The sequence below is a fragment of the Vidua macroura genome, chromosome 3 (genome assembly GCF_024509145.1).
Source record: "Vidua macroura isolate BioBank_ID:100142 chromosome 3, ASM2450914v1, whole genome shotgun sequence".
NCBI classification, from domain to species: Eukaryota; Metazoa; Chordata; class Aves; order Passeriformes; family Viduidae; genus Vidua; species Vidua macroura.
The window spans coordinates 72,970,080-72,992,004 of record NC_071573.1 but is presented as its reverse complement, the minus strand read 5'-3'; the positions used below and the strand labels follow the sequence as shown (position 1 = coordinate 72,992,004).

General features: G+C 35.5%; 1 long non-coding RNA gene across 1 annotated transcript; it reads right to left on the bottom strand.

The window, feature by feature from the left end:
* Nucleotides 1-418: 418 nt before the first annotated feature.
* LOC128805278 (uncharacterized) lies at nt 419-12,826 on the bottom strand. The gene is made up of 5 exons (XR_008436361.1): nt 12,761-12,826; nt 9,541-9,680; nt 9,050-9,145; nt 2,299-2,404; nt 419-529 (listed from the first exon to the last, which is right to left on the bottom strand). It is a non-coding gene; the product is annotated as an uncharacterized LOC128805278 (long non-coding RNA).
* Nucleotides 12,827-21,925: the final 9,099 nt, after the last annotated feature.

Sequence of the window (21,925 nt, the reverse complement as noted above, 5' to 3'; positions counted from 1 at the left end):
ATATATAAAGGGATTAAAAATATCAAAGGCATGAGATATCTGAAACTTGCTCCAGTAGGAGACTGAAGCAAATATGACAATACAAATAGCACTAAATGCCTATTTTCACACATCTGAATTTCTCAGTGAAGGAATTCAGTGTCCTGAACACTGGGTACATCTAAGTTTGGCCTCTAGCTATCAACTCCACAAAACAATGATCTGTTTATATTTTGTCACACCAGCCAGCAGACAACTTAGGGTAGTTCAAATAGCCGTACACTCCTGTGTACACAATAATGGTTCTTTCCACTAATTAACTAATTGAAGGACAGCAAAGTTGTTTTTTAGGCTCCCTCAATGTCATTTACTCAGTCATTATTGAGTATAATAGAAGCTTTGATACCCATCTTATTTTCAGGCACTTACGTGCTGAAAGTTGGCTAGTTGATTATGTGAATACACAGTTGAATCTTGCCAGAAGTCTCTTAGAAGAGATTACCATATAAGTGCTTGCAGAGGCTATTGGCAGCTCTGAGGACTACAAGATCTCCAGAGAAAAAGAATCATAGAATAATTAAGGTTAGGAAGGGACCTCTGCAGATCATTTAGTCCAACCCCCAGTACGATCTTTGTAAAATGAAAAGGCTCACAGGGTTCATCAATCTAAGGGCTTTTCTCAAACACAAAATATCTTAGAAACAGAGTGATATAACAATAGATTTACTCAGAATCTCAGCTTGTTTGAGAAGTCTATATATGTCCATGCTACTAAATTAAATTCTGTTTTTACTTTTTAACAGTGCATATGCTTGTGCATCAGCATATGAACCCTTAATATTATCTTACTGTGTCTCAGGTGATATATTCAATAGGCTTGCTGCTTAGATCATTAAAAAATGTTTTTCTATCCTAGATAAAGTGTTCAAAAGAGATTGGGATAGGAAGCATTGGGATTTTGAATGGATAAATTAGATCTAGTATGATTGTCACTTGGAGTGTGCCATAAGTAAGCACAGTACACGTTATGAAAAATAAACTATGTATCTAGCAAAACATAAAATTCTCTTGCACATAGGAAAAAGGCAATATAAGAATTTTAATTAATTAATCACTATAATCCATAGGGAAAACCCACATATATTTATGAGAAGGTTTTGTGGTCTTTTTCTATTTCCCCAATGAATTTCAATATTATGTAGTCAGTACGTTTACTGAAAAACAGCTATGCAAGACAATTCTATTTAAATATTTTCAAAATGACTGATTTATTAGTTTGTATCAAGACCTTAACTATTTTTTTCTATCAGGACCAGTATTTGTCCTTTCAAGTAGCAGTGGCATCAACATAGTCATACTATTCTTGAAAATCTGCCTCTTTCTGAGTTATAACAACTCAGTGTGTGATGTAGTGTGACATAAGTCTGTAATTGGAATATTGCAAAGTTCTTCTTATATGTAGTCTCAGTCCCAAAAGTATGAGCAAATTCATCACTGGCAACAATTTAAGAAAAAGACATAATATGTGAAGTTGAATTGTATGTTTCTCATTTAATACTGGGAAAGGGTTAAAGGAAAATTTTTAATTGTATAATAAAAAATTATTTTTTAATTCTGTAGATAGTTTCAAGTGGCTTGCATCACTTGAGGTATTGATATAACAGGTCATGCAACTACAAAAAAAGCCTTTCATTTTCAAACTTCAGTCTTTCAATATTTGTATACAAGTGTAATATTTAATTGGATTTTTTAAAAGTGAAAATTTATTGAAGTATTTGTTAACCTGTAAATATTTTCATAGCTTTCATGGTGTCAAGAGTTGCCTTACAATCAATAAAATATCTTTTCTGGAGTTTAATTGGCTAAATGCAATACCTCTCAAATAGAACAACATCTGAGGATGTATTGTTCACCCATTTTCTTAAAAGCAGGAAGAGATTCTGTGTTTTTGAAATTCATTTACTTTAACAAATGCTTTTTAGTAAATCTTTGCATCTAGAATTTCTTATGTCATTATATATTCCATTTTTTACTTTTTAACAATGACAGTTATAAATTTATTTTTAACAATCTATTTTAAATTATGTTTCTAAAGGTCACAGATAAAAAAAAAATGCATTAAAGACACTCTAGTTCATCTCAATTAAGATATTCTTAATATCCATGACACTCTTATTAGTGCCTTTGACATTCAAAGCCCAAAGGAAAGAAGAAGTAGGAAAAATGCATCTATTGCTTTAATGAAATTATTTTCTCTACCAGAAATACTTCATAAAAAATAACACCATGCTGTTAGATTGCACAGGAACTGATCCATACAGTGAAGTGCCAGGAACTCTCAAACACACAGGCTTGGTGTGCAGCTTGGAGTGCCAGCAAAATGTCAAATCTCAAGTTGGTGTCAGGAAACTGTCTGAACAGAGCCCTAAAGATGAGAATATTTTTGCTTTAAATGAGAAAAACTTAGTCTGTCGACTCGCCAACATATGTGAATGAAGAGACTTTCCCTCGAAATAATCTGGAATGAATAGATTTCTCCCTCCCTTCTCCCCTCTTGTAAAGAAGAATCTTAGGAGCAACAAAAGACTTATGACACAGCGCGACAAAACAAACACAACTGTACTGATTAACCAATTAAAAATTTAAAGGTTTTTGAGAGAATTAAACTGAATGCAGTTTAAGGTATCAGAGAAAGCTTTATAGTGATTTCTAGAAATAAACTGCTGCATGACTTGAAGAGAGTTTGAGTCAGAACTCTGCAACTGGCTACCTTAGAGTCTTCTAAAATAAGGGGAATCAGGAAATTTAATCCTATTGTCAAAAGAGGTAGTCAAATAGTGCCTCAGTGAGCAGACAAATAAAAAGAATACGAGTCATATACATACAACTCATACACAAACTTTTAACCTGCATATTTAATTTTGGAAGGGGAAAATTTCAAAATTTCGTATTGCTGAGTTTATTGCATGGATGCATATCTCTTTTCCATTTTTTTCCTCTAGAAATCAAAGATCTGGAAAAAAACATTTACATGGGGGTTTTTCCACCTATCCACGTGTCTTCTCAGTATGATTTACTGAAATTAGGTATACAGCAAGGATATTAAATAACTAAATTGTAGGATGTTTTGAGTAGAAGGAATTTTCTAATCTGTGTATGAATGGTTTATAAATTCTGAAAAAGTTGTACTGTTCTGATTAACTGGAACCTATCATCTAGAATAGTTAAATACTGGCTGTCATTTTAGTTTATGTGGTTCTGATACCAAGTAGATTCAGAAATCAGATTCTAAAGAGATAACTACAAATAAAAGAATTCAATTTTCCATAAATGTCTTCAGTATAAACTGAAATGGGACAAGAAGACATGAAAACTGTCTATTTACCTGCTGTCAAACTTTTCTTTGTCACATAGTGATAATAATCAATGATTATAGCTAAGTTTCAGTGTCAAAGGCTTTCATGACCCTGGAATTGCCAGGTTCTCCTTAGTCCTCTTGCTTTTCACATTCAACTCCAGATAGCATTACTCTCAGAGTCTTTTAACACCACTTTAACCTCCCCTAAAAAGCAGGGATTTCTCACTGTAGTTCAACAAAAAAGCTGTTTTCTGGCATAAAAATATAGAGAATGGGATCTTAGACGTAGATCTGGAATCACAGATTTCCCATGTACACATCCATTTCTTTACAGAAAGAAGCAAGACTCCCAAATCCTATATCATTTACAATAAATTTATGAACTTCACTCAGAAGCTGACTGACGCTTAGGAAGGTGTGAAAGTACAGAAGTCACATTTTTATAATCAGAATGAGTGTTAGGGTCACTGAAGTAGTCAAAGAAAGGACTAATATGTTTGGTTTACATTCCTTTTACATCCAGGTAAAGCATGGATTTATTCAGTGATCTTACTGTAGTCCTCAGTGGAAAGCTCGCTAGTTCAAAACCCGCCATGCAGCTCAACACAAATCTGACAGCCTTGGCACTGTAAAAAGTGTACACAAGCAGTGTGAGAGCAGCAGAGGTGCTGTAAGTCAGCAGTGGAGTGCCTTTTGCAGAGATGTGTAGAGATGTTAATGCACAGAGCCTTTCAGCACTGTGGCTTGAACCAGCCTGTACTATAAACCTCTCATTTCCTTGAACAATAAAACACCCCAAACTCACAAAGAAATATAAATGCAATAAAAAAATATTGTCCCTGTTCTAAATGCTGTTTATTCCTTATGAACATACATGTGCTTTTTGTAGGACACTTTTAAACCTGGGACCTGTCGAGAGTTGAGTAAAGGGTAACTAGAATATATATAAAAGGCCTTTTTGGAATTAAAAAAAAGACAGACTTAAATATGAACATAAACCATTTCCTAAGGTTTCTGTAATATAGTGTACTGGTTCTGAAAATCTCTGTAGTCCCCTTGAGCATCTCCATTATAAAGTAATGGGTAAATTTACTTTACCACTCCCAAGGGCATGTTTTCTTAAAATTATCTGATAATAATAATAAAAAAATCAGAATAGTATATAAAAGGGAAGAAAAATATCTTATTTTATATGAACACAAAATCAGTAAAATTTCAGAACTGGATAGATTAATGACCTGTATAGTTACATCATAATTGTTTTTTTTCTCTGAGGTTTTTCACAGAGAGCATATTTTTTAAAAAACCCTACATTTACTATTTTCATATTTAGCAAATTACATTTTTTTCTTACATGTTTTGGCCTTTTTTTATTCATAAAATACTGCTATTATTTTGAGCACTGTATACATAAAAATATTTATAAGATCACAAATAAGCATTAATATTGCTTTAAAACAATAACATTGAAAATGTTAAACCATCCATAATGCATTTTCTTAACACGAAGTAATTTTAACTTTCTGCTTGCTTATTCGCCCTTTATACTGTTTTATAATTCTGACTGTATAAAACCAATTTATTCATATTTGGGATCCTTTATGGTTCTAATACATTCTGGGCATAAGTTTAGGAAAATCAATAAACCATCTTGGCACTGGAATATGAAATATCAATATGGCACTGGTTTTCTAATGTGTCTAATAAGACACATTAGTATTCTTCTTCTGCATATAGCTTATAAAATCTTAAAATTCATATCATTATATTATTCATATCCACAGTCTTAAAATGGGCTTGATAGATAAGGCTTAGTAAGACAAAAGAGAAGATTTGTTTTTGCAAAGATTCTGTTAAACGTGCTGGAAGCAGTAGTGAAATCTCAAGAGGAGAAATAAAAAGCAAGCAGGCGATCTGTGCTCTTCTCAACACCCTGCAATTCCTAGAGGTTACATATAAGAAGATTATGAAACAACACACAGATACAATTGAAAAGCTTCCTAATGAAAACAAATTTGCCATGTTTGATGACTTATATACATCATCATTTTTTGACAGCAACATAATGTGGAAAGACAATTTAATGAAATAAGAAGATTTTACTTTCTAAGTAAATTGTTTGGGATAGTTGTCTTACAAAGAAAGAAGAATTGAAATTACATTGGAATAACCCAATTCCAATACCCCTGAAAGGCAGAAAGGCATTGGTGGAAATGATGCTGTTCTTTATTATTCAATTTTATTTAATTTTCACAGAGAAATTTCAGAAAACAAAGTCATTTGAATGGATTGGTCAATATATGATATCTATGGGCACTGTCATGACACCCTTATTTAAGCAAAACTGATTAACTCATACATCAGACATTTGAGGCAGAAAGCTGGAGAAATCATATCCAATCCATCCCTATGCCAAAGAAGCCTTAACTGGCTTAAACTGCGGAAAATTATTCATACTGTGTTGAACTTCCTAATGTATAGTTTTGTAGCAGTACTACTTCTCAAAAATACATTACAGATAATCTCTTTTAAAATACTAATATATATTAGATACTTGTTTCTACACTCTGTAATCTTATTTTTGACTATTCACATATTCTCTATCCCTTAAAACAAATATTTTTTCCCTGAGCTTGTAATCCCTTCCATTTTTACCAGTCATAACTTCCTGGTTAAATTTGAATTCTTTGTGTTATTCTGAATATATTAGTAAACCAGATAAGAGTGAGTCACTTGCTAAATTTATTGTTCATTTATCTGTGTGTGAAATATCTTTCACACCCTTTTAGGCTACAATTAGCACAACTTTCACAGACTTCCACTGAATTTCTACTGGTGTACTGCACTCTCTCCAGGTACAAACATACTCCAACAGAATCACTGAAAGATAAACTTCTGTTAGTAATATTGTACCAGAATTGATCTTTTGCATCTAGAGAAAGAATGAAATCTAATAATTAGGAGAGCATGAGCAACACTCGTATCTGACACACACGTCAGCATGGTTCAACTATAAAGTTGTGGTATTATTACTTTTTTAATACAATTAAAAGTTTTTGAGGGGGCAGGAGGAAGTGAATACAGGACTTAATGGGGGAAAAGCAAAGCATTCTGAAGTCATTTTGAAGTTTATTTAACTTGGATTGAATTAGCGAAAACTTTCTGCTGAATAAGAATAAAATATGTAATATTTATGCATAAATAATCTGGGTTGAATGTCTACTTTTTGTCCCACTGTCCTGTTTTGGAGGAATATAGGGTGCACTGTTGACTTGACACAAATAATTTCTTTTACTAGATCTGTTTTTTTTTTCAGGCATGAAGCAGGAATTTCAGCAGAATCTATGCCAATGATGAGAGACAGTTAAAAGTATTCTCTTTCCTACCTCATTGCAAAAGCAGGTAGAGGTGACTGCCAAACAGCCTACTTTTAAGGAGCAAATAGAGTGCTTGGTCAGATAGATGAGCAGCTGAAGGATCACAAAGACTGTGATTAACTTGTGGTTCATTATCTAGTGCTCACAAGCATGACAGAGTTTTAAGAAATGTCATACCCCATTGCATAGCATGGGGTAGGACGTGCTTGTAGCAAGTGAGGTAGGCTGCTTTCTGCTCTGACACCACAGAAAGTGGAAATGAAATAACAATGCACTGCAAATGAAACAAATTCTTAGCCCTAGATGCAGAAGTTCAGCCATTACAGTCGCTAGGAAGAGCAGCAGGTCAGGAACTTCAACTTGACCAAAGTCTGCCTCCTGTCACAAGACAATGTTTCTCAGAGCCACTTTACAATTGATGAAGACTACAAAAGCTGATTTGATAAGACTTGAACCTCGAGAGTTGAGAGTGGAGACTTAACAATAAGAGACTATGAGAGCAACTATGAAAAAGTGGGTGTCAGACTGAAATTAAGGAAAAATCTTTTCATCATGAAGAGTGACTAACACAGGAATGGGTCTCCCAAAGAGGTTGCACTGTTTCTGTCTTTGTTGATTAGCAAGGTTTGACTAGACACAACTCTAATCAGTCTGGTTTGCGCTCAGAATTGACCCTAATTTGAACAGGGAGTTGGACTAGAAATATCCTGAGATCCCTTCCTCTCTAAATTATCTTATGAAGATAAGTATTTTTTTATGTCCCAGTCTATTTCCTCTTCTACATTAACAGTTGAATTTTGACTAATTCTTCATATTATTTAAAAATAATATTAACATCATATATAAATTAACATTATATATATAACAGTGTCTTTTAAATTTGTGTCACTTTTTATTCCCTTAATTTCCTTCTAAATGTTAACAATAGGCTTAATCATGTACATAAGTTTAATTAATATGCTGCTTCTGTTTTCTTCCAGATAATGAATGAAGATGTTAAAAACTGCCAAAACACATTGCTTTGCTTCTGCTCAACAGAAGTCATGAAAAATTACCTCTCTTGTAAGACTAACTTGGTGTGCTAATTCCTTACAATAATTGGCACCAAAATTGCTATAACTCATTATTAGTTGAATATCAATTAGCTTGAATATGACTGAGAAATTTATATTAATGTTAACCTAATGCTTAATTTACATTTCCAGCTGGTTTTAATTATTTGAAAAATCACCAAAAAAATTAGAATGTGCAATCAGTGAGGTGTCACCTTTACACAGGATTTTCTGGGAATTTAATAAACAAAGCAGATATAAATATGAAAAATTATTCCTTGAGCATTGCTTTTGTAATTACCTTGCAACCGCTTAAATTACAGAAGTTGAAGATTGTATATATGTTTATTAAGCTACAAGAAAATAAAAAGCTTCCCCAAAAACTCAGACAACAAAAACTACCAAAACCAACCAAACCTAAAAAAACAAACAAATAAAAAACCACAAACAAAAAATAATAATAAAAGAATCCCAAACTCAAAACCACTGCTTCTTTCCTCTTTGACAAGTATTTTGACTTACAGGATTTTGGAAGACAAAACACAAGAGAAGTCTTCTAGACCCCACATTTCCCAAAAAACTTGTTACCTTAACTCTATTTCAACCAAATTTTATAGCAGGGTAGCATGTACAGGTCAAGTTAAACAACATTCTGGGAATCTTGCATCTCTTCTTATTTTGCCCAAACTTTTGGTTCCTTTTTCTCCTGAGGAGATTTTTTATTTTCACTTTTTAGAAATGCCTCTTTTCCAACCCTGATAAGCAAAGGTTTGTAATATGCCTTAGAGTTAGAAGCCTCTTCAGTTTTTATCAGAAAAACTCTTGCTATTTCTGGAATGCTATTTCTCTTTGTATCTTATTCTATTGAACACATGCTTTTTTCCTGATAATAGATTATAAAGATTAGAATATATAGAGAGAAACCTGCATAAATGACCTAATACTCTAAAGAGCAAAATCCACAACAGTTTCTACCAAAGTACAGGATTATTTCTGTGTCATGTCTAAGAAAAAAAAAAACCTAGAAAATCAAATCTTGTGTAGCATGCTTGTATCCAACTCTGAGAAAGCAAATACCAGCTGAGACCCTGAAGAAATTTCTCTAGTTTTCTGCAGCACAGAAATGATTTTTTTCCTTCTTTTTAATGTCTGTAGTTAGTGCCTTTTAACTTAAAAAGCCCATAGAGACGTATTATTGATAGTAAACTTAGAGCTATCTTGCTTGCGTTAGATTAATTGACACAGTAAACTGCTTATTGAAATGACAGACAACTGAACAGTACCTGAATTTCATGTCTGGCCTGCTGTACTTTAAGGGTGAGATTTGTCTTCTCTTGTCTAGCAGTCTGGTGAGAGGACATAACAGTAGGACTAGAGATCTGGAAGTGTAAAGATCAAACATTTCTTTATATGTAAAGCTTGTTAAGAGTAATAAATATTAATCTGAAAACAACTTGAATAATGTAATTTTCAAAGAATAACCACTGTAATGTTGAGACATATATAAATCTAGATAAGAATTATTAGAAGTGTCTTTCTTTCGTTTATAACATATTTTACAAAAAACAAATCAATATTCTAATTTATTAGACAACAGCTGGAAGGTTTCCTTTTTACTTTTTTTTAATAAGAAAGAGAATCATTTCAAAAATTCTTACTGGGCTTTCAAATCAAAATCAACATTAAAAGTAGAATGTGTTGTCATTTAAATCCTCTCAATTGACAGGTTTGAGTTTACTTTGAGATGAAAACACTTTCTACATGGGGTTGTTACCTGTATAACTACAGCAGTTGTACTGGACAATGCCTTGTTATGTTTAGAGCTGAAGACCATGCTGTGCACAATGACAGTCCTTTTATTTTCTTCTTTCAACACCTTTCTGAAATGCGTAAATTAATATTTTTACAGCATGTCTGCAGACAGTGAGGAAATAATTATATAAGTTGCCATACTCTCCCTATAAAGCCCATAAACCCCATTTCTTTACACCTATCATCGTCTAAAACTGATAATTACAAATGTAGTTTTCTAATTGCCTTGCTTTTCTCTAAATCTCTAAATCCAGTTAGAGCTAAAAAGACTTGCACACATCATGTCACACTGCAACCACTATTGGACTATTTATATATTCCTTATCTGGAGGATAAGAATAGTCCTTTCCCCCTAGCCAGTTTATCTGGTATATTAACAACATAGATTATAATCACAGATGCCATTAAATAAATTTCACATTTAATACTGTGAATACAATGCTTTTGAGATACTTCACCAGTCATTAAATATGACACCAGTTAACTCTGATGAAAAAGATATTTGGAATTCCATCTGGTTTGAGTCCTTTACTCTCTTTCACTGGTGGGATTTAAATATTCTGTGTTATGCAACTAAATCTTAACCAATCTTTTCTGATTTTGTGCTGTGTTGTGGTTTTCATTATATTTCTTCCCTTACACAGGAAGTAGCTCTAGTGAGAAACATGCTCCAGATCATATCTTCCATTCTTTATACTTCTAACACTAAAAGTTGATATGAATTTAATTCAGATACATTTTAACATTTGAATTTTTTAGTCACTGTAACACTGTGTTCCTATGATGTTGGATGATAATTTGAAATACTTTGAGAAGCCAATTAAAACTCCTCCTTAAAAACAGATATACTCAATGTGGAAAGAAAAGTTATTGTAATTGTATTGTATTTAATATTTACTTGATATTTTCTTATGTGTAATACAATAAAATATAGACAAATTTTGAAATTGATAAAAAAAATCAAGCCTCCTAAAAAACCATACAACTTTTCATAGCTAACAGTTATGTATGTCACATAGTAAAAAGGTAAAAATAATGCTATATTATGTTGAATAAAAGAACAGTTTGTATTTGCCCAATTATTGTCATCAGGAAATTTGAAGTTTGAGAAAATATATAAAACAGATATTTAAATCTATGCAATTAGTGAACTGGACCATGGACAACTCTCTTCTCCTTTGTATGAGTATTGTCATAGTTTGATGCTGGTGCAATGCCAGCGCCCCCCATGAAAATACACCTTCCCAAAATAAATGCTGTGAGATGCGATCAGGAACAGAGCAGAGCAGGCCCAAGTTTAAAAATAGAGGGGAAAAAACCCTTTATTAAGCTACTTCTCCTATAAAAGACACACACACTAAATCCAGGATGAAGACCCTCCAAAACACTCCTCCTCCCCCCACCCAATTTCCAACAAACCACTGTGAGACACCACCCAGGATTCCTGATTAAGTTGCCACCCTTCAGATAATCAATACCCACTCCATCACGGGAGAGAGGAGTCTCTCTTGCACCATAGACCCCCCAGGAAACACAATTGCCACCCTTCTGTGTTTCCATGTCACACATGGCAACCACACGAAGAAAATCTGCCAGTGTGACACTCTCCTTTCCATGTCACAGTGCTCTCACCACCGTGCATGGACAGACTGCTCATAGGGCTCCTTTAAGGATGCTTTGCCAAGGGCCAAAAGAAACAACAGTTCAGCTTCTCATTTTGGGACCACAGTCCCCCCATTTTCTTCCTCCCCTAGGGCCAAGGGTCCAACAGCTTCTCCTTTTTGGGACAACAGTCCCCACCCATTTCCTCCTCCCCTGGGGCTGAGGGTCTCAAGAACAGAGATCATTTTCTTCCTGAAGACAGAGGGCACCACCACATCCTCCTCAACTCTACTCTGTTCACTCCATTCCTGTGCTTGCAGTTGCTGAAACAGATCTCTTGGCTCACCATTGCATCTCCCTAAAAATGCAGTCTCTGTTGGAGGAGGAATTGGTTCAGGATATGGCTATCAAGAAAAGTCTAGCCAAAAGCCACTCCATCATCTCCTCCCACCTAAAAATTCCTTCTTCTAACATCTCAGATCCCAGACTGTCTCTCTTCTACTTCAAATCAAGGAGGAGTAATAATTTACAAAGCCTTAATTTCCCAGGAAAGGGTTAAAAGTCTCAGACTCCCCAGACAGCTGAAATCTCTGCCCAGAACTCCAACTCCCATGGCTGGGCACCTTCCCCCCGCACTTCTCCTTCTCCTCTGGTGGTAAATTCCAGAGAGCTGTCAGGCTCTCTGTCTATTTCCCTCTGGGGTGGGGGGGAACAAAGACATCTCAGATTTTCTCCACCCTTCCGTCTGCAGGGGCCAGCCCGGTTCCAGTCCCTTCAGCCCCTGTCCTACCTCTTCCAGGCCTCATGGCTTCCCCTCCCTCACCCAGCCCGTGGCTGGGCAGGGGGGTCTGCACTGCACTCTGACCAGAACCAAAGAGAGCGTTCCCCTGGGAGTTCTTGCTTTTAACCCCCTGTGTTCTCAGAGGCGTGTCCATGCCTTCAGTGGTCACTCCAGGTGCCAATATCCAAACCTGACCAGTGATTGGTTTGACCACAACTTCCTGAGAAACTTCACTTCTGCATCAAGCCACGACAAGTATAAACCCTGGATAAGCCCTTCAACTTCATTACTGCTATTTGTGATATATAACTGTGACATTGAAAGGAAGGTAGGATCTATAAATTTTAAATATTTGCACTGAAAACACATTAGTAAGAGTCATCTGGATTTAGGACATAAAGAAATTAGAAGCTGGAAGCAAAAAATGCAACAGTCCAGTATTCACACCTTGACTAGAGTTAGTGGTTTGTGGTTTTTTTTCTTTTTCTTTCTTTCTTTTAATTTTTTTTTCTTTTTTTTTTTTTTTTTTTTTTTTTTTTGGCAAAGGAAAATCAATAATACCTCCCAGGTCTCTGAAACACTTTAACAGCTGGAGACTGAGAGTTTCAAGAAAGGGGGGAAAAAAGCCTCAAAGAAGTAGAGTGCCTTGAAGTATAATTGAAGTTTTGCTCATTAAGGGCAAACCTGTGAAGATTTGACATTTCATCAAGTTTTCAGCCAGAGTTCCTAAGGAAATAGGTTTGAAAAAGTTGTACAGAGAACTGAGCTTTCTTTTGCAGTGTTACCTTTTGACACAAACCTTAGTCAGTCACTCCAATTTCAATAAGTCAATATTGCAATTTAGAGCTTTTCAGCCAACCTGTTGACCAAGAAGAGCATAAGTTAAAGGAAGTTGCACTGTCATACTCATAAACAGATTCTAGACATTGTCATTATTCTAAGTACTTTGTTGATTTTGCTCTCTAGGCAGGCTCTGACTCTTTGGAACAGGTCTACTAACTAAAAGCTGAGCAAAACTACTCCAAAATAGACTGAGTCTAAAAGAGAGAAAACACTTGAGAGTAAATGATATAAAGGTCATTGAGAAACATTATTTTTTCTGTGTTTATATACATTGAATTTCAGTAAAGTCAGCAAAACCATCTCATTTCAAATGTATCAGAACATGTATTTCAATGTATCTGTGAAAGTTTACACTAAATCATCAACCCAAGGGATATAGATACAGTTCTCTTTCCCACCCCACGGTAATGTCTCTATCACAACATAATTGTTTATCCACTGGATTTTATTTGTATCCTTTCTGTGAACAGCAGCCCACCTTTGCAACCTTTCTGCATTTGCTGTTTTCTCATAGGTTATTATCATTACTTCCCATTGTCTCGTCTTTCTTCTGCATATCCTCATTTCCAAATTTTAGTCATTACAGGATGGTGATTATAAGTCCTTGAATATTTGCATACAGTTTTTATGAAATTACCAACATCTGCGCTATTAAGTTTGCTTGGATTTACTGCTGATTAAAGATATTTATATTACATATGAATAACTAAGAGCAAGGTCCTATATACTCACTGCTTCCAAGAAGATTCACATCTTGTATAATTTTTCTAAATATACAAAGCGTGTCATATGTGGTGAGTGTTAAGGAAACTTCCATGTCTGACCATCCAGGAGCCACTCTGGCAGTCATATTCACACCACCTGAGCTGGGACAGAAGCCTCTCTGCAGCCTCACCCCCCACACTCACAATCAGACCAGATTTCCTCACCAGCTTGACCCCAGATTTCCCACAGCAGTCTCAAATGTCCATATCCTTAAAATAATTTAATCATGGTGCAATAATTTAATAAAAGAGCAACAGCTCAAGATATGCCTGCAAGGAGGGACCCAGAACAAAGGAATCCCTGGGCTTTTATCCCCTAACAGTCTAAGCACAGGAAAGTCTGGGGTTATCAGCTCCTCTTGTGTCTCCCAGTGTCCTGTCACGTGGCAGGGTCACAGGTCCCTGTGTCCTTTGTTATGCAGAGGATCAGCCTCTTGCCTGAGGCTCCTGCCCACCCAGAGCTCAACCTTCAGTTTGCACAGGGAGCTTCCTGCACTGAATGTATTCCTCAACTGTGTGTATAAAGAGTAGTTATGACAAAACACTACCGTGTCTAATATTCTAGTAATTGAAAAACCATCAAAAAACTGGGAAAATAAATTCAATCTTTATAGAGCTACAATACCCTCAGGTTGGTGATTTACAAATAAAAGCTTCATCAACAGTAACAAAACTTTACTGAGTCCCTTGATATAGCTTTAGCATTTTGAGAAGATGGTTCACTTGCAGGAGAGTCAAATTTATTAAGTTAAGATCTAAGCTATTTTGGAACAAGAAAGGAAGTCAACAATCCAGCCTGCTCTAAAATATCTCCAGTGATCAAGGTTCTTTATTTTTGCCATTAAGTCAATGATTATCTTTCAGATCATTTCTGGAGACTTTCATGCTATCACGCACTGAAATAGCTATTTTCAAAACCTCATGGGGAACTTCACTGACAAGTTCGACTCATCCAAGGAGAGATGATTCTGTATAATATTTTTGAATTTGATTTTTGTGCAATAGATTAAAGAAGAATACAGACATTTAAACATCCATGTAATCTGAATCCTTTGGTCCTGGAATCTAATGTGAAGGATTTAGAGGTGAGTTAATGTTTGCTATTGAAGATGCTATTTTGTTGAAAAAGACTTAGTGGAGTTTATAATCTCTGTCAGGAAGATACTCTGTTTTGAATATCCCAGGCTAAGACAAGGACTTGTAGTGTTTCTGTGCTCACTACAACTTTACTGTATAGATCAAAATAACTAGAACAAAAAGCTCTGAAAGTTATCTCATAAATTGCATGTTAAAGGTCTGACATGGTGAAACTATTGCATATCTTCAAGTGGTCTGCAAAAGCACATCAAATCTAGAGGTAGGCATTCCCTATGTGTTCAAAATATATTAGATATAGCATAAAATCTCTGATGATATGCCTAACCAGCTGTGTGCTTGGACCTTCCAAAGCATTCAAGAAAGCCCTAGGACACTTTTTAAATCAATACTTTCCCCTGAAAGAGGCAGACCTAATTCAAACATTGTGTAACTTTTAGTTATCTTTTTATCTAAGTTCAAGAGTACCAATTAGATGTATTCCAGATAGTTCTTTTAATGGTCTAGCAAAACATCTGAGAATACCATTTTCCTGCACTGGGCACTTTAACTCTGTATGTACAGGTATAATATTGAAAAATAAGTAAAAATTACTGCCATCATAAAGCAAGAAGGAAACAGATTGAAAACCACCAGTCATTTGGGCAGTCATATTCGGAATGTACTATTTTGATTTGGACCAGCCCTAAGTTTATATCTGTTCTTAGGCACTGTAATACTATTTCTTTCTCTACCATTTTATTTCATCTGGCTCAGTATTACTTTTTTTATTCCAAAGGCACATCTTTCTAGTGACTTCTACAGATCATAATGTGTTTACATGGAAATGTTTTGGTAGTGAGAGGTCTATAGGCCTAGATTCTGTGGGGAAAAAAGCCCTCTGTGCAGCAGCAATTGCAGCTGGAGAAGAGAGGAGTCAGAATATGTGAGAGAAATAGCTCTGCAGACACCAAGGTCAGTGAAGACAGAAGCAGAGAAGGTGATCCAGGTGCTGGAGCAGAGACTGCCCTGCAGCCTGTGGCAAAGACCACAATGAGATCAGTTATACCCCTGCAGCCCATGGAGGTCCAGGGGGAGCAGAGATCCACCTCCAGCCTGTGGAGAACTCTACACCAGATGAGCAAGTAGATGCTCAAAGAGACTGTCACTCTGTGGGAAGTCTGCGCTGGAGCAGTCTTCTGGCAGGACCTGTTGACCCATGGAAAGAGAGGGTCACCTAATGCTCTTCTAAGACTAACCCTCTCATAATATTACAGATTGTCTAGAATTCTGGAAAGACTTAAAAAAATACTTTTTTTACCAAAGCCAGAGAATATTAAACATCTTGTTCATATCTCTCCATATTGAACTATAGTATTATCTTCAAGAAGTTTCACAGAACATTAGCAAATTTTTGGTAGAATTTGATAAAATATTTGTCTGGCTTTATTTGACTAAGTTTTATTTTCTGGAATACTAATACAGAGCTAATTATTCATTATAGACCATAGCAAGTCTTGTATCCAGGAATTGTCTTTAAAGCACAGAAACTCAAAAAATTTAAAGTATTTTCTTACAGACCTCTAGAATTCTGCATATTCTGTGAGTGCCAGCTGACTTATTTAATCAGCCATCCCAGCCATAGATTTGGGTCACTTAAAACTTTTAATATCAGAACATAATATCCTCAGTCCTGCAATCTTAAGTTCATGCTTAGACTCTTAGTGTGTAGAACCTAATATGTTTCTTTTATTCTCCAGATATAACTCTTTGTATTTTTTTGTATAGCTAAACCTGAGAAGAAGTAGGACCACCTACAGAACAAGGTGGAAAAAGATGACAAAATACCCAATGTTGTCATTTAATATGTTTCAGAGTATCACCTGCCTCTGCCTACAAGTTTGAGAAAAAGTGTCATCAACAGTTTGACGTCTGCAAAATGTTTAAAGGATATAAAATAAAGAAATTGTCAGCAGAGGAAAATCATTCCTTAGCACCCTTCACTTACATTCATACATTTTTTTAATAATAAGAATAGATATGATGCAGATACGTTTTAAGGGGCACTAAATGTCAGTTAGAAATAAAATATTTAACTATTTAACTTTGCAGCATTCCTGAAGTAGATTGTAAAATTTTTTTACATCTTTTGGGGGTTATATATATATATATATATATATATGTGTGTGTGTGTGTGTGTGTGTATATACATATATATATGTATGTATGTATATATATGTATGTATATACACACACATACACACACATATATATATATATGTATATATGTATATATGTATGTATATACACACACATACACACACGTTTTTTTTTCCCCCAGAGAAAATGTTGTATGTACACAATTTGTTCTATCAAACTTACTTTTCCAGTAACTGTTGAATAAGCACATTTAAGAGATCCAGAAACAAATGGGATAAATGTTTACCTTACAAAGGACCACACTGCAAAACTATGACATATATATAAACCAAACTACCTTATACTAGCCCCTTAAATCTAAATACTAAATTTTAATTGATTTACAGTTGATTTACAAAGGAGAAGAAATTGTTGCAAAAAGAAGAGTAAGTATTGATTAGACATTGGAGATGCCACTGAAAGATGAAATTCTTCCAGGAAGTCGTAACTCATGAAAACATATCTGGCTTCATTTGTTTACTATTGCAGATCTATATGCAGATCTTGCTTGTGTGTGTGTGTGCGTTGGCACTCACTTTGCTGAGACCTGGAGCTGAGGGGGCATCTGATATCACCTGTTTCTGTGTACGTGGGTGAAAGGGAATTAAGCTGCCTGTTAGAGAGGGAGCATCTGGCATCATCTGCAAAGAGGCGAGCTCAAGCTGTTGAAGCCATCTGTGGAGAGGAGAGAGATGCACAGAGAGAGATGCAAGATTCAGAGATGAGCATAAAGTACCAAAATTGAAAAGCCGTGTTCTTAAATAGAAAAACTGCTCCAAATAAGTTCTTAACGATAGATAATTTTTGATACTGATAGAAAGAGAGGGTGAAGTTTCCCTAGTGACAGAGCCATCCATCTCTGCAGGAATCAGATATCAGGACTCTACACAAATCCTCTGTATGGGGAACACTGGAAGGTTCCCACTGGAAGGTTCCCATCCTCTGTATGGGGAACACTGGAAGGACCTCCACAGAGGTCCATGTGTTGCAACAGGAAAAAGCCTTCTGACTTTTATTTTTGAGGTGAAAATGCAGGCATGCCCATCATTTCCAAGTCCCATTCAGACTCCCCGTCTCTGCTATTGAAATTGGTGCTGCTGAGTTCTTTATGTATATCTGTAAGCAAGGAAATTTTGCCTCCTCTTTCTTAGTTTAAACATATTTAAACTTGTTTCTCTTCAACAAATCTAATTTCTAGGTGGGTTTATACACATCACTGTGGTGTTCATTGCTCCAAACAGCTAACACTAATCCTCCTTATTGGAGCTCTCATTTTAAGCAAGATCTTGTCATTTTTAAAACCTCCAAGGATTAGTCCAACCTCATCTGCAGTCATGTATACACATTAAGGGTGATTTCCACTGCCATGCTGGTTGGAATAGTGGCTTCTGATTGCCTGTTTATTATGTTTTTCACACAAAAAATGTCATTTTTTTCTGATCCCACTTCTGTGTGGAAACAACTTTCAAAAATCCTCACTTCTACTTTAAATCCTTCCTTTGAGCTTGTCTTTGTGGCAATGATAGAAACCACTTGTCAGTCATTAGCCAGCTGGTGTGACCACTGCTTATTGCACTGGTTGCAGCTGTCTTACTGCTATTTCTCTGTTTCCTCTCCATCTGTCTTATCCACCTGCTGTCTCTCATTTCAAACTTAAATTTAAGCTCCCTAGACAAACACTCTCAATTTGTGATGCTTGTACAGTGCCTATCACAGTGTGTCCTTAGCTATAGAGTCTCCTTCCATAGAAACTAATATGCAATAAGCTGTCTGAGAAAGAGGGACGATGCAGGTTCTGCATCTCAGGGTGGATTTACACCATCTGTTCACTGATATGGAAACCTGAGCAAGTTTAAACACTTCTAGTTGTCTTGGCAAATTATCTGGGAAGTAAGATGAAATAGAACATTTTTAGTTCCAGACTGTCGTGACTGGACCCTAGCAAAGCCTGAATGGGGGTGTCTTTATACAGCAGTGGAAAAGACAAATTTGGGAATATACCTGTTGAAGGAAGGACAAAACCTATACTACAGGTATTGTGGCACACATACTTGTGTAAGATGCATGATATTGTGCACAATATTGTACAGAATACTGAGGTGCTTACACACTGTTTTTACTCTAATGCCATTTGCTTTTCACCTGGCCATAGAATAGGCTGAGTAATAGCCAGACTATCTCAAAGAATAGAAAGTAGAAATTGTGAAGTTGTTTTAGTTTCACCACTCCAAACTTTTCTTCTGATATTTTGTGGCAATATCCAGTTTTAGAGGTACTTTAGGGGTTTAATTCAATTGCAGATTTTTTTCAAAATTATATTACTATTATTATTATTATTATGCCTACTACTACTACTAATATTATGAAGATATCTTTCTTTCCAAGGAGACCTTCCTAATTATAACCAAGTCAAATTCAAATGCTATGCAACACCATATAAATATCCTAATTCAAAAACAGTTCAATAATTTCTATTTATTGTAGAATCACGTAAACCGATATGTATGGTTGAGAAGGCACCTCTTTGACAAAATCCTGTGTGATATTGGAAAAAACTAGACTAGCTGTATAAGACTAAATTTCCTATTGCCTAAAGGCAAATTTGTCTGCTCAAGTTTAGAGAAATTCCATTTACCTGTTTATAAATTTGCAGCTATGTAAGAATGAAGACATCATGCTTTAAAGCATTATTCAAGTGCTTGGTACTTGTTTTGGACATCTACAGCTCGCACATAAAACAAGTAGGCTGGAATAAAATAGAGCTGTGAATTTGAGGTACAAAACCTAAACTGCCAGTCTCTGCACAGATTGTCTTATCCTGTTTTACGGTCATCTGCCAAAAGCTTAAGTTTATTTATTTTGTATTGAAAAGTTCCCAGATTCTTAAACTTCTTAAACTTCAGATATGTGTAATATAACAGTGACAGATCTAGCAGAGATATTATGATTGAATGGAAATTCATTAACATTATTATTAAGATTTAAAATTACATTATCTTCTCTGCTTTTATTCCTGATTTCTATGTTATCTTTTCTGAACTGATAACTTTATTTACATAGTGCTAGAAAGATAAAGTAAAAATCCATTCCTGAAGTTTATATAGGTATAGTGAAAAATAATCAGATAAGACAACATAAAAAAGCAATAGAGCAGCTGAAAATTCAGCCAACCAACGAAACATCAAACCATGTCTCCCCACTAAAGACCACCCAGGACAAAAGCTTCAGAAATTCTTGGATTATGGCTATGAACATTTCTTGGCATCTGTTCCCAGGAGCACTTTCCGAATATGAACGTATCCTAGCAGCAACCAGATTCCCTTCCTTGCTTTCGTCCTTTTTTTTTTTTTTTTTTTTAGACTGAAGTGAAGGAGTGAAGTGGTCCAAGAGATTCCCTGACATGGATGATTAGGAAATTGCAACCCTCAGGCACTCCACAGTTTGCCCCAGCAGGTAACAGTAAATTGGTACACTGGGGATTACATTTTTTAGACATAAATAGAGAAAGGCAAAATAAGAACCATAGGCAGAATTTGCAAATTCACAAGAGAACTGAGAAATATTTTAAGGCAGCTTTTTCTTTTTTTAAAACACTGAGGGATTTGCTGTTAAAAGAAACTCCTTGATGAAACAGTAAATTATCTTATTTAACCTAAGCTACTTTTATCATACCTGTATTTTGGTCTGCTGGAAGGCATTGTGATAAATGCAAGACTATTTTGATTAAATTACTTAGTATAGTGTTGTGGTTTTACCTTTGCCAACAATTCAGCCTCACACAGCCTCCTGTGAGACAGAGGAGAAAATGGGGAGTGAAAAAGTGAGAAAACTCAAAGTGGGTTGAGGTAGGGATAGTTTAACAGGTAAAGAAAAGGCATACATGGAAGCGAAGAAAAAGAAAGAATTCATTCACCACTTCCCATAGGCAGGCACAGCCCCATTGTTGGTGGGATGGAATGCAAGCACTGCTCAATAAGAGTGAAAACATCCCTGTGCTACCGACACTGTTACCAGCACAAATCCAAAACACAGACCCAAAACAGCTACTGTGGAAGGTAGGAAGGGACTTTTCATCAGGGAGTGTAGTAATAGAACAAGACATAATGGCTTTAAACTAAAGGATTTAGATTAGATATTAGGACGAAAATCTTAACTTTGAGTGTGGTGAGACACTGGAACAGGTTGCTCAGACAAGTTGTAGATGCCCCATCCCTTGAAGTGTTGAAGCCCTGCGCAATCTCATCTAGTGGAATTTGTCCTTGCCCATGGCAACAGGGTTGCAAGTAGATGATATCAGAGGGTCCTTTTAACTCAAGCCATTCTGTAACTATTCTACTCTATTTGAATATTAAAGTACTGAGTATTTAAGGCTATTAATTATTTAATGCTATCTAGATTTAAAGGTTTAGACCACTCCCTGCCAAAACAAGTTTTTTTGGCGTTTGGGCTTTATCCCAAGCTTGAAATTTCATAATATTGATGATTTTACTGACAAAAAATTTGTTGGTCTTCATTACTTTTCAGTTTAGATACTATAACAAATCTGAACATGGAAGACAAAGTGAAGTTTCTCTCTGTCTACTTCCCTTATGTCCTTTAAGAAATTTTGCAACCCTTTCTGACATTTAAGGATACTGGCACAGAAAGTTAATTTCTCATAAACTGGAAGGAAATTTGCACCAGGAGTATAATTACATAAATTAAATTTGCATAAACCTCAAAAATAAAACACACTATTTTCCCATCAACTTAAGCATATATTCTAAACACCTAAATTTTTCAGTAAATTTTTCAGTATTCAGGTTCACAGTATTTTATCTATGCCCTGTGTGTGAGAGAACTATTACTTATCTCCTACAGTCAAGTTTTAATTGAATTAATTACAGCTGCTAACTTGTGTGATTGCTACCTTTACTCAGATAGTGGTCAAAACTCCATGATAACTACTGTCACCCAGAATGCAGCTGCCAAGCAGAGACAGTTACTTTAATTACTGTAATAGTTCATATATCTTCTTTTATACTAGTGCAGCCTCCTTTCTTAATGTCCTTAATAAGCAGGATGATTAAAAAGTCTCTAGTGTC